The 23,272-nt window shown below is 37.2% G+C and overlaps 1 pseudogene; it reads left to right on the top strand.

The window, feature by feature from the left end:
* Positions 1-283: 283 nt before the first annotated feature.
* Positions 284-23,272, top strand: part of LOC141685018 (gamma-glutamyl peptidase 5-like) — a 30,461-nt pseudogene continuing 7,472 nt past the window's right edge.

Below are 23,272 nucleotides of genomic sequence, written 5' to 3'. Positions count from 1 at the left end.
CTTTGCTGCAATTGGGTGCCCAAAATTAAACAAGTAGGATATGGTGTATGCACTCCTCCAAGCAAAATTTTGTGTATTCAGATGTCTCAGTTTGCCCCCGGTTTGGTAATGATTATTTTCTTGGACCAGTTTCTTCCGAAGCAGTAAGGTTGTTCTTTCAGACCAAAGAATCACGTATTCAGTAACAAGTAGTAAGGCTGTGCTTTTAGACTAAGAAATCACGTATTCAGTAATAGGAACATGATTATATCATTCAGGTCGATACCAAATTTGTTATGGCCTAATGAGCCCTTTGAGAAAAGAGTTCAACATCAGGGTACATGTAGATTTGGCCCGTGACACCATTGATCAAACACGTTCTGGAGTTGAATTTGTAAATATTTTCGAAAAAATAACAATATAAAGGGCGATTTTTAGGGATATACCTAATCCTGAAGACCAGACCTGAAACAAGTATATTCATATTTTTCTGAAATTAATATTTTATTTGAAGCTAATTTAACACGTCTTGCACGTGTATGTTAAAGGTTGTCTAATTAGACGTTTATTTTGATTTTGATTTTAGATTGTTATAAATATATCCTTGATAGTAACTTACTCCTTAAAATCTTGACTGAAAATAACAATGACCTCAGTTTTGTTATCATTGTTACTGTGTCTGTCTTACACGAAACTTGTAACAATGCCTAACAAAGGACATCGAGCTTTACGATGGCTTTGTGATCACCGGAAGCTGCAATGATGCTCATGGAAATGATGTTTGGATATGCAAGCTACTTAATCTGATCAACAAGCTGAATTTCATGAAAAAAAGACTTCTGGGAATTTGTTTCGGACACCAGGTAATTAATTTAAAAACTAAGTGATAATGATAACTTGAGTCGAGTACTTATCTCTTATATGACAGTTATTATATCATCAGTTCCTAGTTTACAGGCTTTGTAAATCTATCTACCTGTAAAGCTAATACAAATGTCAACATTTTTATCATATACCTCCTAGGCTCAAACACTTGTTACTGTTTACTATATGATCCTATTGGGGCCTTCCTCTAATACCTTAAAGTTTTAGATGAGCTGGTTACTCAACATGGTATCAGAACCTATTGGGGCATTCATGGACTTTCGAGTGAGGGGGAGCGTTAACTATATGATCCTATCACGTGATTTCAACCCCGTTAATAGTGAGATGTTTTGTTAGTCCCTTAACAATATAGCAAGAATTACAGAAGGGGGGTTGAATGGAATTCTTGAACCTTTTTCTTGAAATAAAAATGTTCAACTCGATTATGGATATATTTGTTTTGATTAGCACAATGCGGAATGTAAACTTGAATGAATCAAAACATAAGTAATTAAAAACAAGAGACTTTAAAAACTTTCTGGTGGATTTAAATAATTCCACCAGAGATATATTTAATATATCGAAAGGACTCTGTGTGCAGAAATGCTCACAGCTGCTTACAAAATAGAACTGCTAAAAACACAGGAAATGCTAAAGATAGTGCTTACAAAGATTTCTCTGTTGTTGTTTCTTAGCTATCTCAGTTATTTTTCTATTTACTACTCTCTTGGTTTATATATTACCAAGATTACAAAGTCAAAAGAACTGAACAAATATAAAATCTAACAGTCTTGTTCTTTGCTGCTTTTCATCCTCTATTACCCAGTTAATGGGCTTCCACAGTGTACTTGTATCCAACTCAACGGCTGTGTGTCAGCTTTCACTGTTCAACTGATGTTTGAATCTTGATATGATCATCAGTCGACTTTCAGATCATCCGTTGATGACTTAATTGATCATCCGTCGACTGCTATGTTAAACATCCATTGGTAGCTATTTTGGCACTTGACTTCATTTCACTTATACAGAATTACAAGACATTGCTTATGTACAGTTAATCAACCTATTCTGCATATCTAGTTAAAGTCAACATGACTTATATGCTACTTCAGATTCTATACAAAGGTGCATACAACACTGTGCTACAAACTTATTATTACATAAGCTACTCACTCGATGGATAATAAGTTAATCATCCGCCGGGACTATAATGAGTTATCCGTCGGGACTATAATTTTTATCCGTCGAGTGCTACATTATTTCACCAAGTAAAATCTACTTAGATGTTTTGTTTAGGTAATCATCAAGTACACAACATATTCATAACAATCTCCCCCAATTTATGTCTACTGGAATTGTAGCCATAAATTAAGAGATACTTGATGATAACAAAACATCCTAAACATATATCTTTAAAGATAAGTAGATAAAACTGAAAGTGCTTCAATTTAAACAAAAATGTACAAGGTTTGGCTCACAGTCAGTTCAAGATGCTCCTCTAGTCTGAGCAGATTTTTCTAGTTTCTTGAAGGTCTGGATCTTCTTCCAAGCTTTTTGTTGTTTTCTTCAATTTGATTCTGGAGCTGTCTGTGGAATTCTAATTCATCAGATTCTGAGAGATCTAACATTTCTTGCATTTCCAAGAGAGTCTCATTGCTAGAGATACTCAATTGGTCTTCTAATCTGAAGAATCTTCTCACACCCTTGTCATCCATGAATTCCATCAGTCAGTAGGGCCTTAGATGCACTCTTCTCCCTGTGTATGGGATGATAAGAGTTTTGGGTAGTGCATCTTTGGCTCTAACACTCCTTAGCTCTTCAATCTTCTTGAATACTAATCTTCTTGCAGTTACATTGAACCCAAAGTTTTTCTTGAAGGATGAATAGACTTTGATCAACACAGCTTGGCTTTCTTGAAGTATCCTGTGAAGAGGCCACTGAATCTCCCTTCCCCCTTTGTACTTGAACACCAACCTTTCAGGTAGGTTTCTGTATGCATCAATTGCCCTTACCTCATCCAGCTCCTCCAGATAAAGGTTTAGATCTGAGAGTTCTTTGATGTCACACAAGTACAAGTAGTCTCCCTTGTTGACCTTGGGTTGAGTTTTGACTACTGACTTGGATTTGAGAGGTGACAACTTCACTTTCTTGACTGCCCTTGATTTTGTCCTTCTTGGCTTAGTAAGAATTGGCAAGTTGAAGTCAGGAATTGGTAATTTATCCCACTCTATTGGCTCATCCTTTGGCACAATAGGCTCTCCATGTATGTTCCTGTAGGGGTCCACACCCTTATGTCTTCAAACACCACAGAGGGCTTTGATGCTTGAGTTTCAGCTTGAGTGGATTCCTTTGGAAATTGATCTTCCAATTCCTTGTCAACAACATCCAACTTTCTTTTTGTTCTTTTAGCCAGTTCTTTCTTTCTTGGGGATTTCTTCTGTTTTTCAATCTTCTTCTCTGATTCAGTAGCTTGAGATGGTTGAGAGGGAATTTGTTGAGAAGAATTCACAGCCTGTAGCTTGGCCAAGATAGCAAACTGTTCTTTCTTTTGTTTAGACTTCTTTGCATCTAGAGCAGCTTGCCTCTTTTCCTGCTTCAATCTAGCTTTTTCTTCTTCCTTTGCAAGAGCAAATTATGGATGTCCAGCTACCACACAAATTTCCTTCCCATTTCTGAATATCTTTGCAATTCTCTTTCTTGAGGCTGAATCAGCTGGATCTTTGTAGGGGAGAATAGATCTTGACAGAAGCTTCTTTTCATCAGGCTTGGGTGTCTCATACACAGAATCCATAGGGTTCTTCAAAGATAACTTTGGATAGTTTGCCATTGGTTTAACAATTATCTCAGCCTTTGTAGCCTTGATGCAGGAAGATTGTCCTTTATCCAGATAGTTCATGCTCATCTCATTCACATTGATTGGCTTGACATGAGAGTGATGGATGGCTGACTGATCTGGTTCCTTGACTAATTGAAACTTTTTCTGTATTTCCTTATCAATCTTTTTCCAGTTGATCAGAGTCAACTGGCTGACTGGTGGCTTGGAGATAGTAATTGAAGGTATAATTACTTTGCTGATTTGAACTAGAAGTTTCTCCCCCTCAGTTGGTCCTTTCTCCCCCTTACTTGATTCTCTCTCCCCCTTTTTGTTATCATCAAGTGAAGGAGTTAGGCCTTGTGCTTTGGCCAGTTGCATAAGAAGATTTGTCTGAGTCTGTTGATTTTGAAGAAGTAGAGCCACTGAATTCTCAATAACCTGAACTCTGTTCTCCAGCTTGGCTATCTTCTTGTCAGAATCTGATTCTCTCCTTAACCTTAGTAATAGATCATGCATGGTACCATATGGCATTATTGAATCCAGCTTCTCAGAGTTATATGTCTTTAAGTCAGCTATATCCTTTTTCAATTCATCCACACTGAGATTCTGTCTTGAGTGTTGGATCTTCATTAAATGTAAGGAGTCTAGGTGAGCTTGAAGAAAAGCCTTGGTACCAGCATCTGAAGCTTCCTGAAGGGCCTGCTGAATAGCTATTACTTGTTTTACCAAAGACACCTCAAATTGCCCTGGTGAAAATTCCTTTGCCCATGCCTATTTAGGTAAACTGAAAGCAGAACTTGGGCCTTCAGCTCCCCCTAAGTTCATGCTTCCATCCAAAGAACCAGAGTCATCATCATCAGAATTTACTCCAAATTCTTCAGATGGCTCTCCAGCTTGAGAAGGCATTCTGTTCACAGCAGCTTTATCTCTTTGAAGAGATTCTGTGGTGTGCACTAAATTCAAAGTCTGCTCTGCCTCCACATTCCCCTGAGCAGCCAACAGTTGATAGGCTGAAACAGGGTGAGTAAAAGTGTCAGCATCCAAGGAAATGTTATCAATTACAGCTTTGTAATGTTGCTGAAATTGTCTTTTCTTTTCAGCATGATCCACAATCATGGACTCACTAGCAATGGCTGGTTCCATCCTTATTTCTCCAGTACCTGCCTTTCTCTCATATTCTCTCTTTTATTGCATCAGGGTCTCACCCTGGCTCCCCACCCTCACACCCTCACCTTCACCTACAAAGGTGGGACTCCTCTCACTCACTTTTGCCAATCCTGAATGAATGGATTGCTGAGATTCACTCTTTTCCTCTCCTTTTGCCTGGGAGCAACCCAGCCTCTCACTCAATGCACTCTCCTCTCTCAGTCCTAAGAGTGATTGTATTACCACCAAATCTTCTGCACTTGAAATTATTGAAGTTTGAAGTTGTGCAGAGACACTCGACGGATAAGTGATATCCGTCGGGTGATTGGTAAAGCTATCCGACGGATAACTGCTGTTAAGCTTATCCGTCGGGATACAATCACTACTCGATGGATGAACAATATCCATCGAGAGAGTAGAAATGAATGAGGTGGGAAGAGAAACTATTGTTGACTCTGTGTTGATTGAAGTTGTTAGATATATTTGATAATGTCATGGCTAATATGTTTTATGTTTAGATTTCAGATCTTATTTGAACAGAACAAATCAGTACTTAACTGATCAGTACTTATACTGGAAGTCAGAACTTAAGGGATATCAGTACTTATGTTATCAGGAGATAGATATCAGAACTTAAGTGCTGAAGGACGATCAGATAAGGACAGTAGCTGATTAAAGTTAAGAAGATCAAGATAAACATAAGAAGAGATATGCATGAAGAAGGAATTCCGTGAAGAATGGAATACTTGGAATATAAGATATCTGATTGATATATTTTAGGAAGCAGAATTATATTCCATATCAATTAGCGAATATCTTGTAACTGTGTAGTATATAAACACAGACATAGGGTTTACACTATAAGTGTTATCATTATCGAGAATATTATTTAATATAACTCTAGCAGCTCTCGTGATTTTTTGTTCATCACTGAGAGATAACAGTTCCAGATTGTAACAGAGTTTATTGTTTAAATAAAGTTTGTTTTCTGTTACATAAGTTCTTGAAGTTTGATTTGATTGTAATAAACACTGTATTCACCCCCTCTACAGTGAAAGTGTGACCTAACAAGTGGTATCAGAGCTATCTGTTAACACACATACAGTTAAAGATCCAAACACAATCATGTCTGACACAGAAACTCCAACTAAGCCTACCAAAACTGAGGAATCATCAAAGACATCAACTCAGAGTCGATATGAGACTATCAGAGTTCCCATATTGAGACCATCTGAATATCCCATATGGAAGGTAAGGATGACCATGTTTCTGGAAGCAACAGATCCAGAATACCTTGATAGAATCAAGGAAGGGCCTCACAAACCTACCAAGCTCGCTGTTGTAGTTGCAGGTGAAGCAGCAATGACCGTACCAAAGGAAAAGAATGATTACACTGCTGAAGATATAGCATCTATTGCTAAGGATGCCAAGGTACGTCACTTATTGCATAGTGCCATTGATAATGTAATGTCAAACAGGGTAATCAACTGCAAGACTGCTAAGGAGATATGGGATGCACTGGAGACAAGGTGTCAAGGAACTGAAACAGTTAAGAAGAACAGGAAGACAATACTCACTCAAGAGTATGAACACTTTGACTCTAGGACTAATGAGTCATTGACTGATGTATATGATAGATTTGTCAAACTCTTGAATGACTTGTCATTAGTAAATAAGGAGTATGATCTTGAAGATACAAACCTCAAATTCCTGTTAGCTCTTCCTGAATGTTGGGATTTGAAGGCAACAACAATAAGAGACAACTACAATCTTGATGAAACAACTCTTGATGAAATCTATGGAATGCTCAAGACTCATGAACTTGAGATGGAACAAAGAAGCAAGAGGAAAGGAGGAAAGTCAAGGACAGTTGCTCTCAAGGTTGAAGAGGAATCCCCCAAACCACCTTCCTCAAAGAAAGATAAGGGTAAAGCTCTTATCATAAAATCTGATACTGAGTCATCAAGTTCTGAGAGTGATGATGACTCAGATTCTGAAAGCTTGCCTGAAACTGATGCTGATGAGGAGATGATGAAGCTGTGTGCTCTTATGGTGAAAGGAATCACAAAGATTGCATACAGGAAGTTCAGGAAGGGAAAGAAGTTTTCCAGGAAAGGCATAAGTTCTGATAAGAAGAATTTCAGAAGATCTGAAGGAAGAGGAGGAAAGTCTGACAGAGGAGATTACGCTAATGTTAAATGTTATAATTGTGGTGAGAAAGGCCACATATCTCCTGATTGCAAGAAAACCAAGAATGACAAAGGCAAAGCTCTTGTCACAAAGCAGAAAAGCTGGACAGACACCTCAGACTCTGAAAGTGAGGAGAACTATGCATTGATGGCAAATGCTGATAAATCAAGTTCTGAGAGCAGTTCTGAAGCTGCTGAAACAAAGGTACCTCAGACTACTTATGCTTTTCATACTGATGATATTAATGAGTTGAGAAGATATCTTAAAACCATGTTTGTTAGTTATAGAGATCAAACTTTAACATGTGAAAGATTAACTTCTGAAAATCTTGCTTTTAGGAAAAGAAATGATTTCTTAGAAAAAGAGTTAGTCATGTTTCATCAAACTCAGCAGGATAGAGATAATGCTTTTTATGTTAGGGATGAAGTGCTAAAAATGAATGAATCTCTAAAAACTGAGTTAGAAAAGGAGAGAGAGATTATCAGAACTTGGACTAACTCTGGCAAAACAACTCAAAACTTGCTAAGCAGTGAAAACTGGAAAGAGGGCTTAGGCTATGGAGAAAATAAAAAAGGAACTGTAGAAATTAAGCCTGTTGATAAGCAAAAGCCGAAGTTAAAACCTGTTAAGTTTGTAACTGAAAAATCCGAAAATGAGAAATCAGAAGTTAAAAAGAAATTAGCTTCTGACAAACTAAAACAGGAAAAGACAGCTGAAGTTAACATAGGCTTAATGACAAAGAAGCAGCTTAAGCATAAGCTGAAAGATGTTAAGAATGCAAACAAGGTAAAATCACCTAAGAAGAACAGGAATGGAAAGGAAGGTGTGAATAAAAGCAATAACTATAAATCTGTTCCTGATGCTCCTAGGAAAGCATGTCATAACTGTGGAAGTTCTAACCATCTGGCTTCTTTTTGCAGGAAGAATAAGAATATTAACTCCTTATCTACAAAGTCAGGAGTTAAGAGTCAGTCTGTTAGATACAAACCACAAAATCCTTGTTTTCATTGTGGTAGTTTATGGCATTCCATTTATACTTGTAAGGAATATCATAGTTTGTACTATGATTATTATCAAATAAAACCTTCTTTAAAGAAAGTTTATGTTGTTCCTTCTAGTATAAGTTCTGATAAGAAAACTGTTAACATAAAATCTGATGTTAAATCCGCTGCAAATGTTAACAAACCTAAAAAGGCCAAAGGATCCAAGCAAGTCTGGGTCCTTAAAACTAATAATTAGTGGTCTTTTTGATTGCAGGGCAACAGGAAAAATATTTTAGTTCTGGACAGTGGATGTTCAGGACATATGACTGGAAATAAGGCCCTGCTATCAGACTTTGTGGAGAAAGCTGGCCCAAGTGTTTCTTATGGAGATGGCAACATTGGAAAAACTTTGGGATATGGCAATATCAATCTTGGGAATGTCATTATTAAAGATGTAGCTCTGGTCTCAGGACTTAAACACAACTTACTGAGTATAAGTCAAATCTGTGACAGAGGTTATCATGTTGATTTCTTTGCAGAACATTGTGAAATAGTTAGTAAATCTAAAGGAAAAATTGTTCTGAAGGGATTCAGGCGTGGTAACATTTATGAAGCTAAGCTTTCAACAAGTTCTGATGGTTCTGCAATCTGTTTAGTGAGTAGAGCCTCAACTGAAGAAAGCTGGAATTGGCACAAGAAACTCTCTCATTTAAACTTCAACAAGATAAATGAACTGATCAAGAAAGATCTTGTGAGAGGACTGCCAAAATCAGTGTTTGTTCCTGATGGTCTTTGTGACTCATGTCAGAAGGCTAAACAAAGAAAATCTTCATTCAAGAGCAAGACTGAATCATCAATTCTTGAGCCTTATTATCTGCTTCATGTTGATCTATTTGGTCCAGTGAATGTCATGTCTATTGCAAAGAAGAAATATGCGTTGGTCATAGTAGATGAGTTCACCAGATACACATGGGTGTATTTCTTGCACACAAAAAGTGAAACTGCATCTATCCTGATTGATCATGTCAAACATCTGGATAAATTGATCAAAGATTCTGTGAAAATTTTGAGGAGTGATAATGGCACTGAATTCAAGAATTTGATAATGGAAGAGTTCTGCAAAAATCATGGAATAAAGCAGGAATTTTCTGCTCCTGGAACTCCACAGCAAAATGGAGTTGTTGAAAGGAAGAATAGAACTCTAATTGAAGCTGCACGAACAATGCTTGAAGAAGCAAAGCTTCCAACCTATTTCTGGGCTGAAGCTGTGCAGACTGCTTGTTTTACTCAAAATGCAACACTCATTAACAAGCATGGAAAAACACCATATGAGATGGTGAAGAACAAGAAGCCAAATCTCAAATACTTTCATGTATTTGGATGTAAGTGTTTTGTTCTCAAGACTCATCCTGAACAGCTATCCAAGTTTGATCTAAAAGCTGATGAGGGAATCTTTGTAGGATATCCACTTTCTACAAAAGCCTTCAGAGTCTATAATTTGAGAACAAAAGTGGTCATGGAATCTATCAATGTCTCTTTTGATGACAAGAAGATCACTGGACTTGAAGATTGCATTGATCATGATAAGCTGAGATTTGAAAATGAAGATTCATATTCTGATATCTCAAGTCCTGACAGTCTAAGTCCTGATACTGTAAATTCTGATGGATTAAACTCTGATGTTATTGAAACTGTGGTGACTACGTCAAAGGAAGATGCACCAATGCAGGGGGAGCATACTCAAGATATTATCACATCTCAAGAAGCATCAGAACATACATCTGGCTCTTCAAATTCTGATTCGTCAAGTTCTGATAAGCCAAGTACTGACAGTGCTGAAAATCTAAATACTGAAGGATCCAACTCAGAGAGCATAGTTTCAGGGGGAGCATCAGAAAATGAAACCGAAGACAGCATGAATCATGGGGGAGCATCCAGTTCTAGAGAAAATCTTCCATCTGCAAGGAAGTGGACAAAATCACATACACCTGATTTAATAATTGGAAATCCTGAGGCAGGTGTCAGAACTAGAACAGGTACTTCTAATGAATGTCTTTACAATTCTTTTCTCTCTCAGTCTGAGCCAAAGAAAGTGGAAGAAGCTCTTCAAGATGCTGATTGGGTGCAAGCAATGCAGGAAGAGTTGAATGAATTTGAAAGAAACAAAGTCTGGACCTTAGTGCCAAGACCCAAGAATAGATCGATTGTTGGTACAAAGTGGGTATTCAGAAACAAAACTGACAGTGATGGCATAATTGTAAGGAACAAGGCAAGGCTGGTTGCAAAAGGATATTCTCAACAGGAGGGAATTGACTATGATGAAACATTTGCTCCAGTTGCTAGGTTAGAAGCCATAAGGATATTCATGGCTTATGCTGCTCACAAAAAGTTTACTGTCTTTCAAATGGATGTGAAAAGTGCTTTTCTCAATGGAGAATTGGAAGAGGAAGTATATGTTGAACAACCTCCAGGCTTTGTAGATTCCAAACATCCAGATTATGTCTACAGGCTTGATAAAGCACTTTATGGACTTAAGCAAGCTCCTAGAGCATGGTATGAGACTTTAGCTCAGTTTCTTCTGGAAAGTGGATTCAACAGAGGAACTATTGACAAAACATTGTTCTATCTCAACCATGGCAAGGACTTACTTCTGATCCAGATTTATGTTGATGATATTATTTTTGGGTCTCCAAATGACAAACTTTGCAAAAAGTTTGCCAACCTAATGCAGTCAAGATATCAGATGAGTATGATGGGAGAACTTAGTTATTTTCTGGGCCTTCAAGTCAAGCAGAGTGAAGAAGGAACTTTTATTTGTCAATCTAAGTACACCAGAAACTTGCTGAAGAAATTTGGAATGCAAGACTGTTCAAGTGCATCCACTCCCATGGCCACTGCAACAAAACTGGATAAGGATACTGGTAATTCAGTAGATATTACTGATTACAGAGGTATGATTGGCTCACTTCTCTATCTAACTGCTAGTAGACCAGATATCATGTTTGCTACCTGTCTTTGTGCAAGATTTCAAGCAGATCCAAGAGAACCTCACTTAACAGCTGTAAAAAGAATCTTTAAGTATCTTAAAGGAACAGCTGATCTAGGATTATGGTATCCTAGAGAATCAGATTTTAAATTAATAGGTTACTCAGATGCAGATTTTGCAGGTTGCAAAATTGACAGGAAAAGCACAAGTGGTAGCTGCCAATTTCTTGGAGGCAGGTTGGTTTCTTGGTATAGCAAGAAACAAAAGTCAATTTCCACATCAACTGCAGAAGCAGAGTATATTGCTGCAGGAAGCTGCTGTGCACAGATTCTCTGGATGAAGAATCAGTTACTAGATTATGGGTTAACGTATTTCAAAATCCCTATTTACTGTGATAATCAAAGTGCTATTGCTATGACAGGTAATCCAGTTCAACACTCTATGACAAAGCACATCAGCATCAGGTACCATTTCATCAGGGAACATGTGGATGAAGGTACAGTGGAATTGCATTTTGTTCCCACAGATCAACAAGTAGCAGATATCTTCACAAAACCACTGTGTGAAGCTACCTTTTCAAAATTGGTAAATGAACTTGGAATGATTTCAGGTTCTTTCTCTAAATCTGCTTAAACTTGTTCTATGTTATCAGACTTTATGATCAGTATTTACAGAATTAATCTCTTTGTATATTCTGTGCATTAATTGATAAATGTCTTTAAGTACTGACTGTTGTCTGATATATGTTTCTAAACTCTGATAAGTGATATGTCTGTTTCAGTAACTATTCAATCCTATGAGGATAACTGTGCTAGATACTGACCTACTAGTCTTCAATAAACAAATGATCCCATGAAAGAAGTAATTATTTCTGTGGAAATCTTATGACACAAGCAAATTCTGATAACTGAGCTTAGTTAAGTTTACTTTGTATATCTTATTACTAAGTCCCAAATTAGAATAATGCTACTCATCTGTTTAAGTTCTGATTCTAGTAAAACTGCTGAATGTACTAAGTGCTGATAAACCTCACTTATCAAAAGAAAAAGAAAAGAATCAAAGAATAATATCAGGTACTCCTTTGAGATCTAGAGTAAAAATGTGAATGGAACGACCCAAGTGCATTGCTGGTATTAAGTAAATATGCATTAGAAAAGCAAAATATTTTTCTTGGTGACTGTTCACACTCTATGATTACTGGAGAAATACTCTGATAATAGCATAAATTCTAATAAACAGTCGTGACTCACTTACACTGAGAAGCCTCTGTAAAATAGAATTTCAAAAGATGCATAAAATTAGCACAAAAACAGTAGAGGTGGACTCATGCATGAACTCATTTATCAGTAGGTTTCAGGATAATGACAGTTCTTTAGCAAAATTTTAATTATGACTTATTTCTAAGATGTACTGAAGTAGATCAGACTTTACTCTTTGTCTGTTATTTAGCTTAATGCACACACACATCACTCCATATGAATGATGAAATTTCTGTGGTGGTCTATGTTATTTTAGATAAACAGTCATTGTGTCACTTCTGCACAAATTCTGAGGACAAGTTCTAGTTACACGTTCTGATGATTAAGTTCTGACGTTCATAACTAAGAACTTGTATGAGTATTTACTAAGATAGATATTCCTTGTTCGAGTTAAGACATTATGTTCTGATGACTGTTAAGTTCTGGTATAGGTCTAAGTTCTGATTTTTCAGTCTAACCCTTTACTTGACTTATTTATGAGTAAAATTTGGTAACAGTCTCAGATTAATTTCGAAATGTTGAAGTGGAAGATTAATAGTCTATGGTTAAAACATAATGGCACTCGTCCTTGAACAGTTCACTCTTGTTACATGTGCCCATTCCTTTTCCAATGACTGTTATTCTTTTTCAAGGTCTAGGGAGACGAGGTAGAATTAATTCTACCTGTCTGCATTCAATATCTTTGTGTCTCTTGGCATTCTCTTGCCTATATATGCAACCACTTCACATCAGTCTTTCCATCACATTCTTCTCACACACTTATCCTCCTTCTTCTGTCAAAAACACAATGGTTCGATACAACATGTTTTTGAACACACAAACCTTCACAATGGAGCTCAGTTGTGCCGAGTGGCAGCAGGAGTGGCATATAACAGCCATTCCTGAGGAGATCTGGGACTCTGTCCCACAGGAGGTGCTGGCTCACCTTCTATTCTTCGAGATGGATTATCATCGCCATCTGGAGCGCCTGGAGGAGGAAAGGCGGGAAGCTATCCGTCAGTAAGAGCGAATCATTCGACTCGCTATCTTGTTTGTCGAAGATAGGAAGAGGAGGATGACTTAATCTCATCTTCTTCCTGTTCTTCTTCATCCTCAGCTTTGTCAGGCTTCTTAGCTAGGACTAAAGCTGTTGACGTTAGGATTAGAAGCTTAGGGAAAATCTTGTATTGATGTAATTTCTATTTCATATATGTATTGACTTGATATATTAATGAAACCTGTTTTTACTTCAAGATTTTGTCTCTGAGTTATTTTATCTGTGTTGTTCAATCCTGCTTGATATTCTGATGACCATTTAAATTTTGTCTTTATTTAAGTTCTGATTCTTTGTCAGCACTTATTCATCGAAATTATCTAGGTCATTTTTAACATGATTCATTTTCAGAATATTAATGTTGCAGTGAAAAATAATTCAATCAGTGCTAACGGTTTTAATTTTGAATTAAAACTGTGTCTCTTGATAACTGAAATGGTTTTTCCTTGAATCAAGGCAACTGGATAAGTAATCATTCCTGTTTTCTCGAGCCCAGTAACTATCCGTTATTACTGCATGTCTGACAGGTGTCCAACGGTAACATTTTTCTTCGAGTATAAGAACAACAGAGAGAAGATTTCTTTAATCTTTTACTTTCTTAATACTTTATCTCTCTTCTTACTTTTACTCTCTTTCTCATTCTTTCTTACGTTGGTTTTTCATACAGACATTATCTCAAACACCTAACAGGCATACTTGAATTTCAATATTTTTTCACATGGCACCAAAGGATTTAATCATTGATGGAGCAAAGTTTGTTCCAAACAACTATGCTGCAATTCTTGATCATGCTGAAGCTCCATCTGAATTGCATTTTGTGCAAGATCTTCTTGCACATAGTGAGGTTGGGTACGCCTTAACTCAGCCTGAATTATACTCAAGTCAACAAGTTCTGCGGTTCTGGAGGACTGGAGTTTATGATGATGGTGGTAAACGGGGAACTCCCAGTATTATCTTCCAAGTGGGTGATTCTTCCTATGTAGTCACTCCTGGTACAGTACGAAGAGCATTACATCTTCCAGAAGATTGTACTTTCTCTATACCAGAGGAATCAGAACTTCGGGGGTTAATGACTGATTTGGGATATGAAAAGAGTCTGACGAAACTTGGACAGTTGAAACGGGCTAATATCAGAAGAGAATGGAGTTTCTTCTTCGATTGCATCACCAAGGCTTTTGGCAACAAGTGTTCAAATTTTGATGCCATCCCAATTCTGAGTCAGCACATCGGGTATGCTATTATCCATCAAACTCATTTTGATTTTGCAACTGGAATAATTGGTTTTATTGGGGATAGGATGACAGAGGATCGAGATGTTGTTTATTTTGCTAGATTCTGTCAACTTATTTATACGTATTGTACTGCTGAACCCCAGTTAGTCAGCACTCAAACCCCACCTTTTAAGGTTGCAAAAAGGTACTTTAACGACCTGATAAATGCTGACACAAAGAAATCAATGGTGAGACAATTACAGATTCCTCAGTCTGTGAAACAGATTCTGGTAAATGCTGATCCAGCTACTTACAAATCTGTTTACTCAAATGTTAAACCAACTCACCATAACCAAAATCCATCAACCTCAGTCCCTACCTCTCATTCTACTCAACCTACCCTCAGAACTTATCTCAAATCCTATCTCTCCACTTCACAGAATGCTCAACCTTCTTCTTCAGCACCTACTGTGAAGCCTACATCCTCTAAGCCAAAGAGAACAAAGACTGTTCCTCAAACATCTCAGAAGAAGAGGAGGATTACTTTGAGAGATGCATCAGATTCTGAGGATCAGATTCCATCTTCAGAACCTATGATAGATGAAGCTGAGAAGGCAACTTCTCAGAAGGATTCTGCAATTGGGGGTTCTAGGCTTCTCAAGAGGCTTCGACGTATGACGGTTCCTGCAACTCCCAAGGAATCCAAATCAACAAGAAAGTACAAGAAACAGAGGGCACAGAGGCCAGTTTCAGATGATGAGGAGGAATCAGCTAAGGAAGGGGATCAGGAATCTCTGATCTCACAAGACAAGGAATTTGCTCCAGTCACTTCTTCTCCATCAACTCCATCTCAGGAACCTGTATCTGACAAGGCTAATTCACCTTCTATATCTCTTGTTGATCCAGGCACAAGTGCTGAAATTGATATTCAGAACTTGGTTGTGCCTGACATACTTTTCTTAGAAGCTCCAACAGCAAATAATCCTTCCACAACACCTGTTACTGATGCTGTTCAAACTCCTGAGTTATCACTAACACCTTCTCTGCATCAAGATGATGATCAGATTTTAGGTGAGCATCAGGATATGGCTGTTGATCAGAACTTAGTATCAGATCAGCAATTAGAGGATGTTGAAGCCTCCATTGCTACTCATACAGTTGTCTTATCAGAAGATACTGATTCTTTAAGTTCTGATGCTGCAAATGTTGGAGATACTGGTGAAGCTGCTACAACTGTAGATGCTGATGCAGCAGGTCCTTCAGGACATACTCCTCCACTGACTCTTCCTAAGTCTGAACTGCTAAAGGAGTTTGTTATCAGGGATACACCAGTACCTTGGAGTGAAACTCCTGCAGGTCAGGAGTGGACTAAGGAATGGAACTCAGTTTCATGTGTTCCAAATGCTTTACATCTTGCTGAGCACTTGACTAAAGCTAATGAAATGTTACATTCTGATGATTTTAAAATCCAGCTTAGAGTCACTGCATTGAGTACTAAACATCTACAAGGTCTTCATTCCAACACTCATGCAGAGCTACACAAGATTCAGGAGAACTTTATTAAACAGGAACAAGTTTGGAAACTTGATAAGAAAAAGTTCTTCCAACCTACCATTGACAGGGTTGCTTATATTGAGAAAACTCAAGAGAAGCAACAAGCTCAGATTGATCAAATTCTGACAAATCAAGCTTCTCAGCAATCGCAACTTACTGAAATCCAGACCTCAGTGGAACTACTTATCTCTCTTTTATTACCTGCTGATGCCAAAAAGGGGGAGAAGGTAATTAAGTCCAAATGCAAAACCAACAAGTCACTGCAAGGAAAGGATGATGGAAAAGATGACCAAGGAAACTCTGGAATGGGTAGTGGTCATAGTCAAGGTAGAAGGTTTACATCAAGACAAGCTAGTCACATAACAAGTTCTGATACTGGGAAAAGAATAAGTTCTGCTGCTGGTAAAAGGATAAGTTCTGATGAACTTCTAGATCTTGATGAGGAAATGTCAAGACAGTTATTTCTTCAAGAAAATCCAGGGATGGACTTGGAAAGTTTAAAGGAAGAAGAAGCCAGACTTAAATCAGAGAAAGTCACATCTAAATCTGAAGCTTCTGGTAAAAAGTTACTTCCAAAACTTAAAGGCATTGTGATCAAAGAAAGGATACATACTGAAGAAACTTTGGCTAGATCACAACCACAGATAGATCCAAGATCCAAAGGTAAAGAAAAGGTTGGTGAACCTATCAAGCCTTATGTACCTCCTGAGGAAGAAGAAATTACTGATGGAAAAGATAATCTTGCTCTGACTTCAAGAAAAGTTCTTAAAACAACCTCTGACATGGCTCAAGTTGTTCAGAGTCAAGAAATTATAAGTTCTGATATTCAGAAGAAGCAAGTAACCTCTGACAGTGCTCAAGTTAACTTGATATCAGAAAATAAATCTAAAACACTCCTACCAGGATTCACTAAAGCAAAACAGACTCAATCTTTGAAGACTACTTCAAGTGGTTTTGAAGCAAGAGTAGTTACTGGAAAGGAAGCTAGAGATAAAACTGGATTGGGAAGTGCTGATGAAAGAAGAGTACACAACACTACCGATGATCCAACTTCCTTGAGTGAACCAGGTATTGGAGCAACTCCTGAGAGATTGAATCAACTAGAATCTGTACAGATGGTTTACCATACCTACTTGAAAGAATACATCATGTTGTATTTCATGACAGATGGTAGGGTTTATCATATAAGACAAAATGCCATTCCGTTGAAGTATTTTGAAGAATTGGAGCATGTATTGTTCTTACTTCAAGTGGATGACAGAATAACAGAGACTGCTGCAAACTACTTAAAGGAACAGATTCAGAGACAGAAAAGACTTTATTCTGTTAAGTCTGACAGCAGATATGTTCCAAAGTACAGAAATCACAATGGTGATATTGTTGATATGAAGCCTAATACTGCACAGATCAGAACATATCTTGGTATTAAGGGGCTTGAATTCAATCTAGAGTCTAATAAAGCTTATGTCATAAGACTAGATCGGGAGTTGAGAAAAGCAAAGATTAATGATCTCAGAGCTGCAATATTTCAAACTGGTGAAGATACTGCAGAGCTTAAAGATGTCAAACGGAGAATGATTGATGAACTCAGATATGCTGAGAAATGTTTGTTGAAGAATTATCTCAGAACAACTCCTGACATCAGAGAGATCAGAAAATGATGAAGCCAAGTCGAAGATCTATAACTGCTTAAATTCTGATATTTATACAGATTGAAGTTGTTATCAGAAGTTGAATTGGTAAAAACTTTAAGGACTGTAAGTTGTAGTTATCTTGTCTATTTCTCATGCATTTGTACTTAATGTTTTTGACATCATCAAATATCTGTTAAACTTGTATATTTTGTTAATTTACAAGTTGGGGGAGATTGTTAGATATATTTGATAATGTCATGGCTAATATGTTTTATGTTTAGATTTCAGATCTTATTTGAATAGAACAAATCAGTACTTAACTGATCAGTACTTATACTGGAAGTCAGAACTTAAGGGATATCAGTACTTATGTTATCAGGAGATAGATATCAGAACTTAAGTGCTGAAGGACGATCAGATAAGGACAGTAGCTGATTAAAGTTAAGAAGATCAAGATAAACATAAGAAGAGATATGCATGAAGAAGGAATTCCGTGAAGAATGGAATACTTGGAATAGAAGATATATGATTGATATATTTTAGGAAGCAGAATTATATTCCATATCAATTAGCGAATATCTTGTAACTGTGTAGTATATAAACACAGACATAGGGTTTACACTATAAGTGTTATCATTATCGAGAATATTATTTAATATAACTCTAGCAGCTCTCGTGATTTTTTGTTCATCACTGAGAGATAACAGTTCCAGATTGTAACAGAGTTTATTGTTTAAATAAAGTTTGTTTTCTGTTACATAAGTTCTTGAAGTTTGATTTGATTGTAATAAACACTGTATTCACCCCCTCTACAGTGAAAGTGTGACCTAACAGAAGTTATTTGAGGCACAGATGTCATAATAGAATCAGAAAGAATTGGCAAGTGAGCCAACAAATCTTCTAAAAGATGATGCTCACTTGCACTAGATTTTGGCTTCCCCAACAGAGTTAAAGAAGGGGAATCAGGAATTGAAATGTTTATCATGTCCACTTCCAGTGAGTTAGTTGGTGAGTATTGTGTTTCTGTGGCTTCTATTATGAGAGATTTTGGCTGTGACTCCACATTTATTAGAGCCACATCAATCTGAATTTGAGAAGGTGCAGGGACTGTGTCTGTAGCACCAGTTTGCACTAAGTGTGTGCCCTGTGCATCCCCAGTTGTTTTGGATTTCTTCTTTCTAGTGTAAGTTTGGTGTGAGCTTGTGTCCCTAACCCTCTTGGCCTGTGCTCTTGGATGAGAGCTTTGTTCAATAGCCACATCCTTTTGGGAGGATGCAGCTAGAAGTGAGCTTTTGTCCTTTTTAAGCACTATAGTTTGTTGGGAAACTGCAGTGTGAATAGGCTGGGATTCACTCAACTCTCCAACCTTATCCTTGGGGTTTCTTTGATGTTCACCCCTTCCCTCACCTATCTTACCCTCCTTCACACTCCCCTCTTTGGCTTTGGTAGATTTTTGAACTGGTACCTTTTGAGAGATACCAGAGGGGGTTTTCTTTGATTTGGATTTAGAAATTGCAGTTACTTTGGCAGCTTTGGTAGGCAACTGTTTGGTCATTGTCACAGTTTCCATAGCTATTCCTAAAGTCAAAGAAATAGAAGAGATTGGAATAGTTGAGGGTCTGGATGAACTTACCTCACTTACCTGAGGTGTCAACATTACAGGAAAATAGAACATTGGCACATCCTTGTGATGGTTGGCTCTGTTCAAGTCTGCAATGATTCTTCTCTCTTGAACTCAACAAGCTAATTTGTTGTTTGGGTTCTCAAGTTCAATCTCTTGACAAAGATGGTTAGCCAAAAGCATAAAAAATCTAGCATAGTAAATATTCTTTCCTCTTTTGGCTAAGTCACCTAGTTTAAAACCTAACTCATACACAACAAGGTCACTGAAATTGTAATATTTATCTGTAACTAGCATGTATAGCATGTTAAGCATGGAAATGTTTACAGAATCAAAATTACTGATTTTCCAGAAAAGACTTTAGTTACTACATCACACAAGTAACTCCATTCCTTCCTAAGACCTAGTCTTCTAATTTCACTTAGTTTTGCAGTAGGAAGTGCATAATGAATGGATTTGAGCATATTGACAATATCAGTGTCAGTGTGTGGTGCAGTTACATTATCATCAGGAATCTTGAAACATGCTTTTATGACATCACTATTGATACAGAAATCATTACCTTTGATGGTTAGAGTGATGGTTTTGTCAGTAGAGTTATAGATTGCTGTTGTCCACATCTCCTCAACAACTTCACAATAAATTGTGGGTGATTCCAGCATGGCAAAACTTAACTTGCAGTTGTTCATGAAGTCCATCATCTTATGATAGTCTTCAGATTGCTGAATCCCCTTATTGACCAAGGCAGTGAAGTTGTTCTTCTCATAGATGAACCCAGTCTGTGACATGATCTTAACTACGGGTGCCATTGTTAGAGAAGAAAAGCTTGAAGAGAAAGAGGATTTTTGCTTGAGAGAGAATGAAGTAATACAGTTGAATTTGAGAATGATAAAAGAAAATGATTAGAATGAAATAAGCTTTTATACTTTACTCAAAATCAACTGATAAAAATAATAAAGAGAAGTAAATTACCCAATAGAAATTATCTAAAATAGCCGTTTTAAAATAAACTGTAAAAATTCTACCCATTATCCGTCGTGTAATGCTTACAAACTGTAAGTATACTCGATGGATAATATTCAGGGAATTAACGGTTAAGATTTAGACACTTCGACGGATGAGGATAAGTTGATATCCGTCGAGCTTTAAAATACTCCAGAAAAGTAATTGATTTTTATTTACAATTTGTATATCGACGGATGACTCAACTCGATGGATAATGGTCATCCATCGAGATGCAAATTTTGACTTAGCCAAAATTTTCATCCAAGACTAAAAATCAGTTAAATTTCTGGCTACTTTTCAACTTGCAAAATAATTCAGATAAATTCAAGAGTAATTAAGCATACCTAACTCACTTACCAACCTAGAAAAGGTGGATTCATCCAGTGGTTTGGTAAAAATATCTGCAAGTTGCTTCTGACTTGGAACAAAATGTAACTCTACAGTACCATTCATTACATGTTCCCTTATGAAATGGTACTTGATGTCTATATGCTTTGTCCTTGAATGCTGCACTGGATTTTCAGTGATGGCAATTGCACTTGTGTTGTCACAAAAAATAGGAATCCTTTCAACTTGCAAACCATAGTCTAGCAATTGATTTTTCATCCATAAAATCTGTGCACAGCAACTGCCAACAGCAATATATTCAGCTTCAGCTGTAGAAGTAGAAACTGAATTTTGCTTTTTACTGAACCAGGACACAAGCTTGTTTCCTAAAAATTGACAGGTTCCTGTTGTGCTTTTTCTATCAATTCTACAACCTGCATAATCTGCATCTGAATAACCAGTTAGATCAAAGCCAGAATCTCTAGGATACCAAATGCCAAGGTTTGGTGTTCCTTTGAGATATCTGAAGATTCTCTTAATAGCTATCAAATGAGACTCTCTAGGATCAGCCTGAAATCTAGCACACAAACATGTAGCAAATATTATATCTGGCCTACTAGCTGTTAAGTACAGAAGTGAGCCAACCATGCCTCTATAACTTAAAATATTTACAGACTTTTCAATAGTGTTTAGTTCAAGCTTAGTTGCAGTGGCCATGGGAGTTTTTGCAGATGTGCAATCCATTAGATCAAACTTCTTTAAAAGATCAAAAATATATTTAGTTTGACTAATGAATATTCCATCACTAACTTGCTTAACTTGTAAACCAAGAAAGTAAGTTAGTTCTCCCATCATACTCATTTCATACTTGCTTTGCATTAGTTTGGCAAACTTTTTACAAAGTTTCTCATCTGTAGAGCCAAAAATAATATTATCTACATAAATTTGAACAAGTATGCTAGAGCCATTCACATTTCTGAAAAATAAAGTTTTATCTACAGTACCTCTTGTGAAGTGGTTTTCCAAAAGGAACTTTGATAAAGTGTCATACCAGGCTCTAGGTGCTTGCTTCAGTCCATAAAGTGCTTTCAGTAGATAATAGACATACTCTGGGAAATTTGGATCTTCAAAGCCAGGAGGTTGACTTACATACACTTCTTCCTCCAAATCTCCATTTAGAAAGGCACTTTTGACATCCATTTGATAGACCTTGAAATTGGCATGAGCTGCATAGGCTAAGAAGATTCTGATGGCTTCAAGTCTTGCAACATGAGCAAATGTTTCATCAAAATCTATTCCTTCTTGCTGACAATAGCCTTTAGTAACCAATCTTGTTTTGTTACTTACTACTATGCCATTTTCATCAATCTTGTTTCCGAATACCCATTTGGTGTCTATTGGATTCTTTCCTGTAGGCTTGGGTACCAGCTTCCATACTTTATTCCTTTCAAATTGGTTTAGCTCCTCCTGCATAGCTAAAATCCAATCAGGATCTAACAAGGCTTCTTCTACCTTCTTTGGTTCTTCCTTGGACAGGAAGCTGCTGTATAGACATTCTTCTTGAGTTGCTCTCCTGGTTTGAACTCTGGATGAAACATCACCAATAATCAGTTCAAAGGGGTGATCTTTTATCCATTTTCTTGGTTGAGGTAGATTAGCCCTAGATGAAGAGACCTCAATGTTGTCTTGATGTGTGATTGAGTTTTGATTGCTAGAAACTCCCCTTGAGTTTGTGGATCTTTGATTTGAGATTGGGGTGCTTTCTATGGGTGATCTGCCTTGACTTCCTGTTCCTTTTGATAACCCGACGGATGGTGAATTTTGAGTACCGACGGATGAGGCAGGTTGTCTTCCGACGGATAATACAGATTGCCTTCCGACGGATGAAGCATTATGTAACTCGACGAATGTTGAGTTTTATGCTTCATTTGTAGTAGATTTGTCTGCATTATCCTTAGACACTGTTTCTTGATCACTCTCATCATCACTTTCATCACTGACCATCTCAACATTGTCGAATTTGAGGCTCTCATGGTAATCTCCATCTTTTAGTCCTTCAATCTTTTTATCATCAAACACAACATGTATAGATTCAACAACAATGTTGGTTCTTAGATTGTAGACTCTATATGCTTTACCAACAGCATATCCAACAAAAATTCCTTCATCTGCTTTAGCATCAAACTTCCCATTTTGATCAGTTTGATTTCTCAGAATACAGCATTTACAGCCAAAGACATGAAGAAAGTTCAGAGTTGGCTTCTTGTTCTTGAACAATTGATAAGGTGTCATGCATCTTGCTTGATTAATCAGAGAGATGTTCTGAATGTAGCATGCAGTGTTTACAGCTTCAGCCTAGAAGTATGTTGGTAGTTTTGATTCTTCAAGCATTGTCCTTGCAGCTTCAATAAGAGATCTATTCTTTCTTTCCACTACTCCATTCTGTTGTGGAGTCCTTGCTGCTGAAAACTCATGCAAGATTCCATTTTCCTCACAAAATGCGCTCATGACATAGTTCTTGAACTCAGTTCCATTATCACTCCTGATTCTTCTAACTTTGAAATCAGGATGATTGTTAACTTGCCTTATGTGATTGATGATGATTTCACTAGCTTCATCCTTGGACTTTAGAAAATAGGTCCAAGAGAACTTTGAGAAATCATCT

This window comes from Apium graveolens, chromosome 9 (genome assembly GCF_009905375.1).
Source record: "Apium graveolens cultivar Ventura chromosome 9, ASM990537v1, whole genome shotgun sequence".
In the NCBI taxonomy this organism is placed as follows: domain Eukaryota; kingdom Viridiplantae; phylum Streptophyta; class Magnoliopsida; order Apiales; family Apiaceae; genus Apium; species Apium graveolens.
Note: the sequence above shows the minus strand (reverse complement) of the source record. Positions and strands in the feature narration are given on the sequence as shown.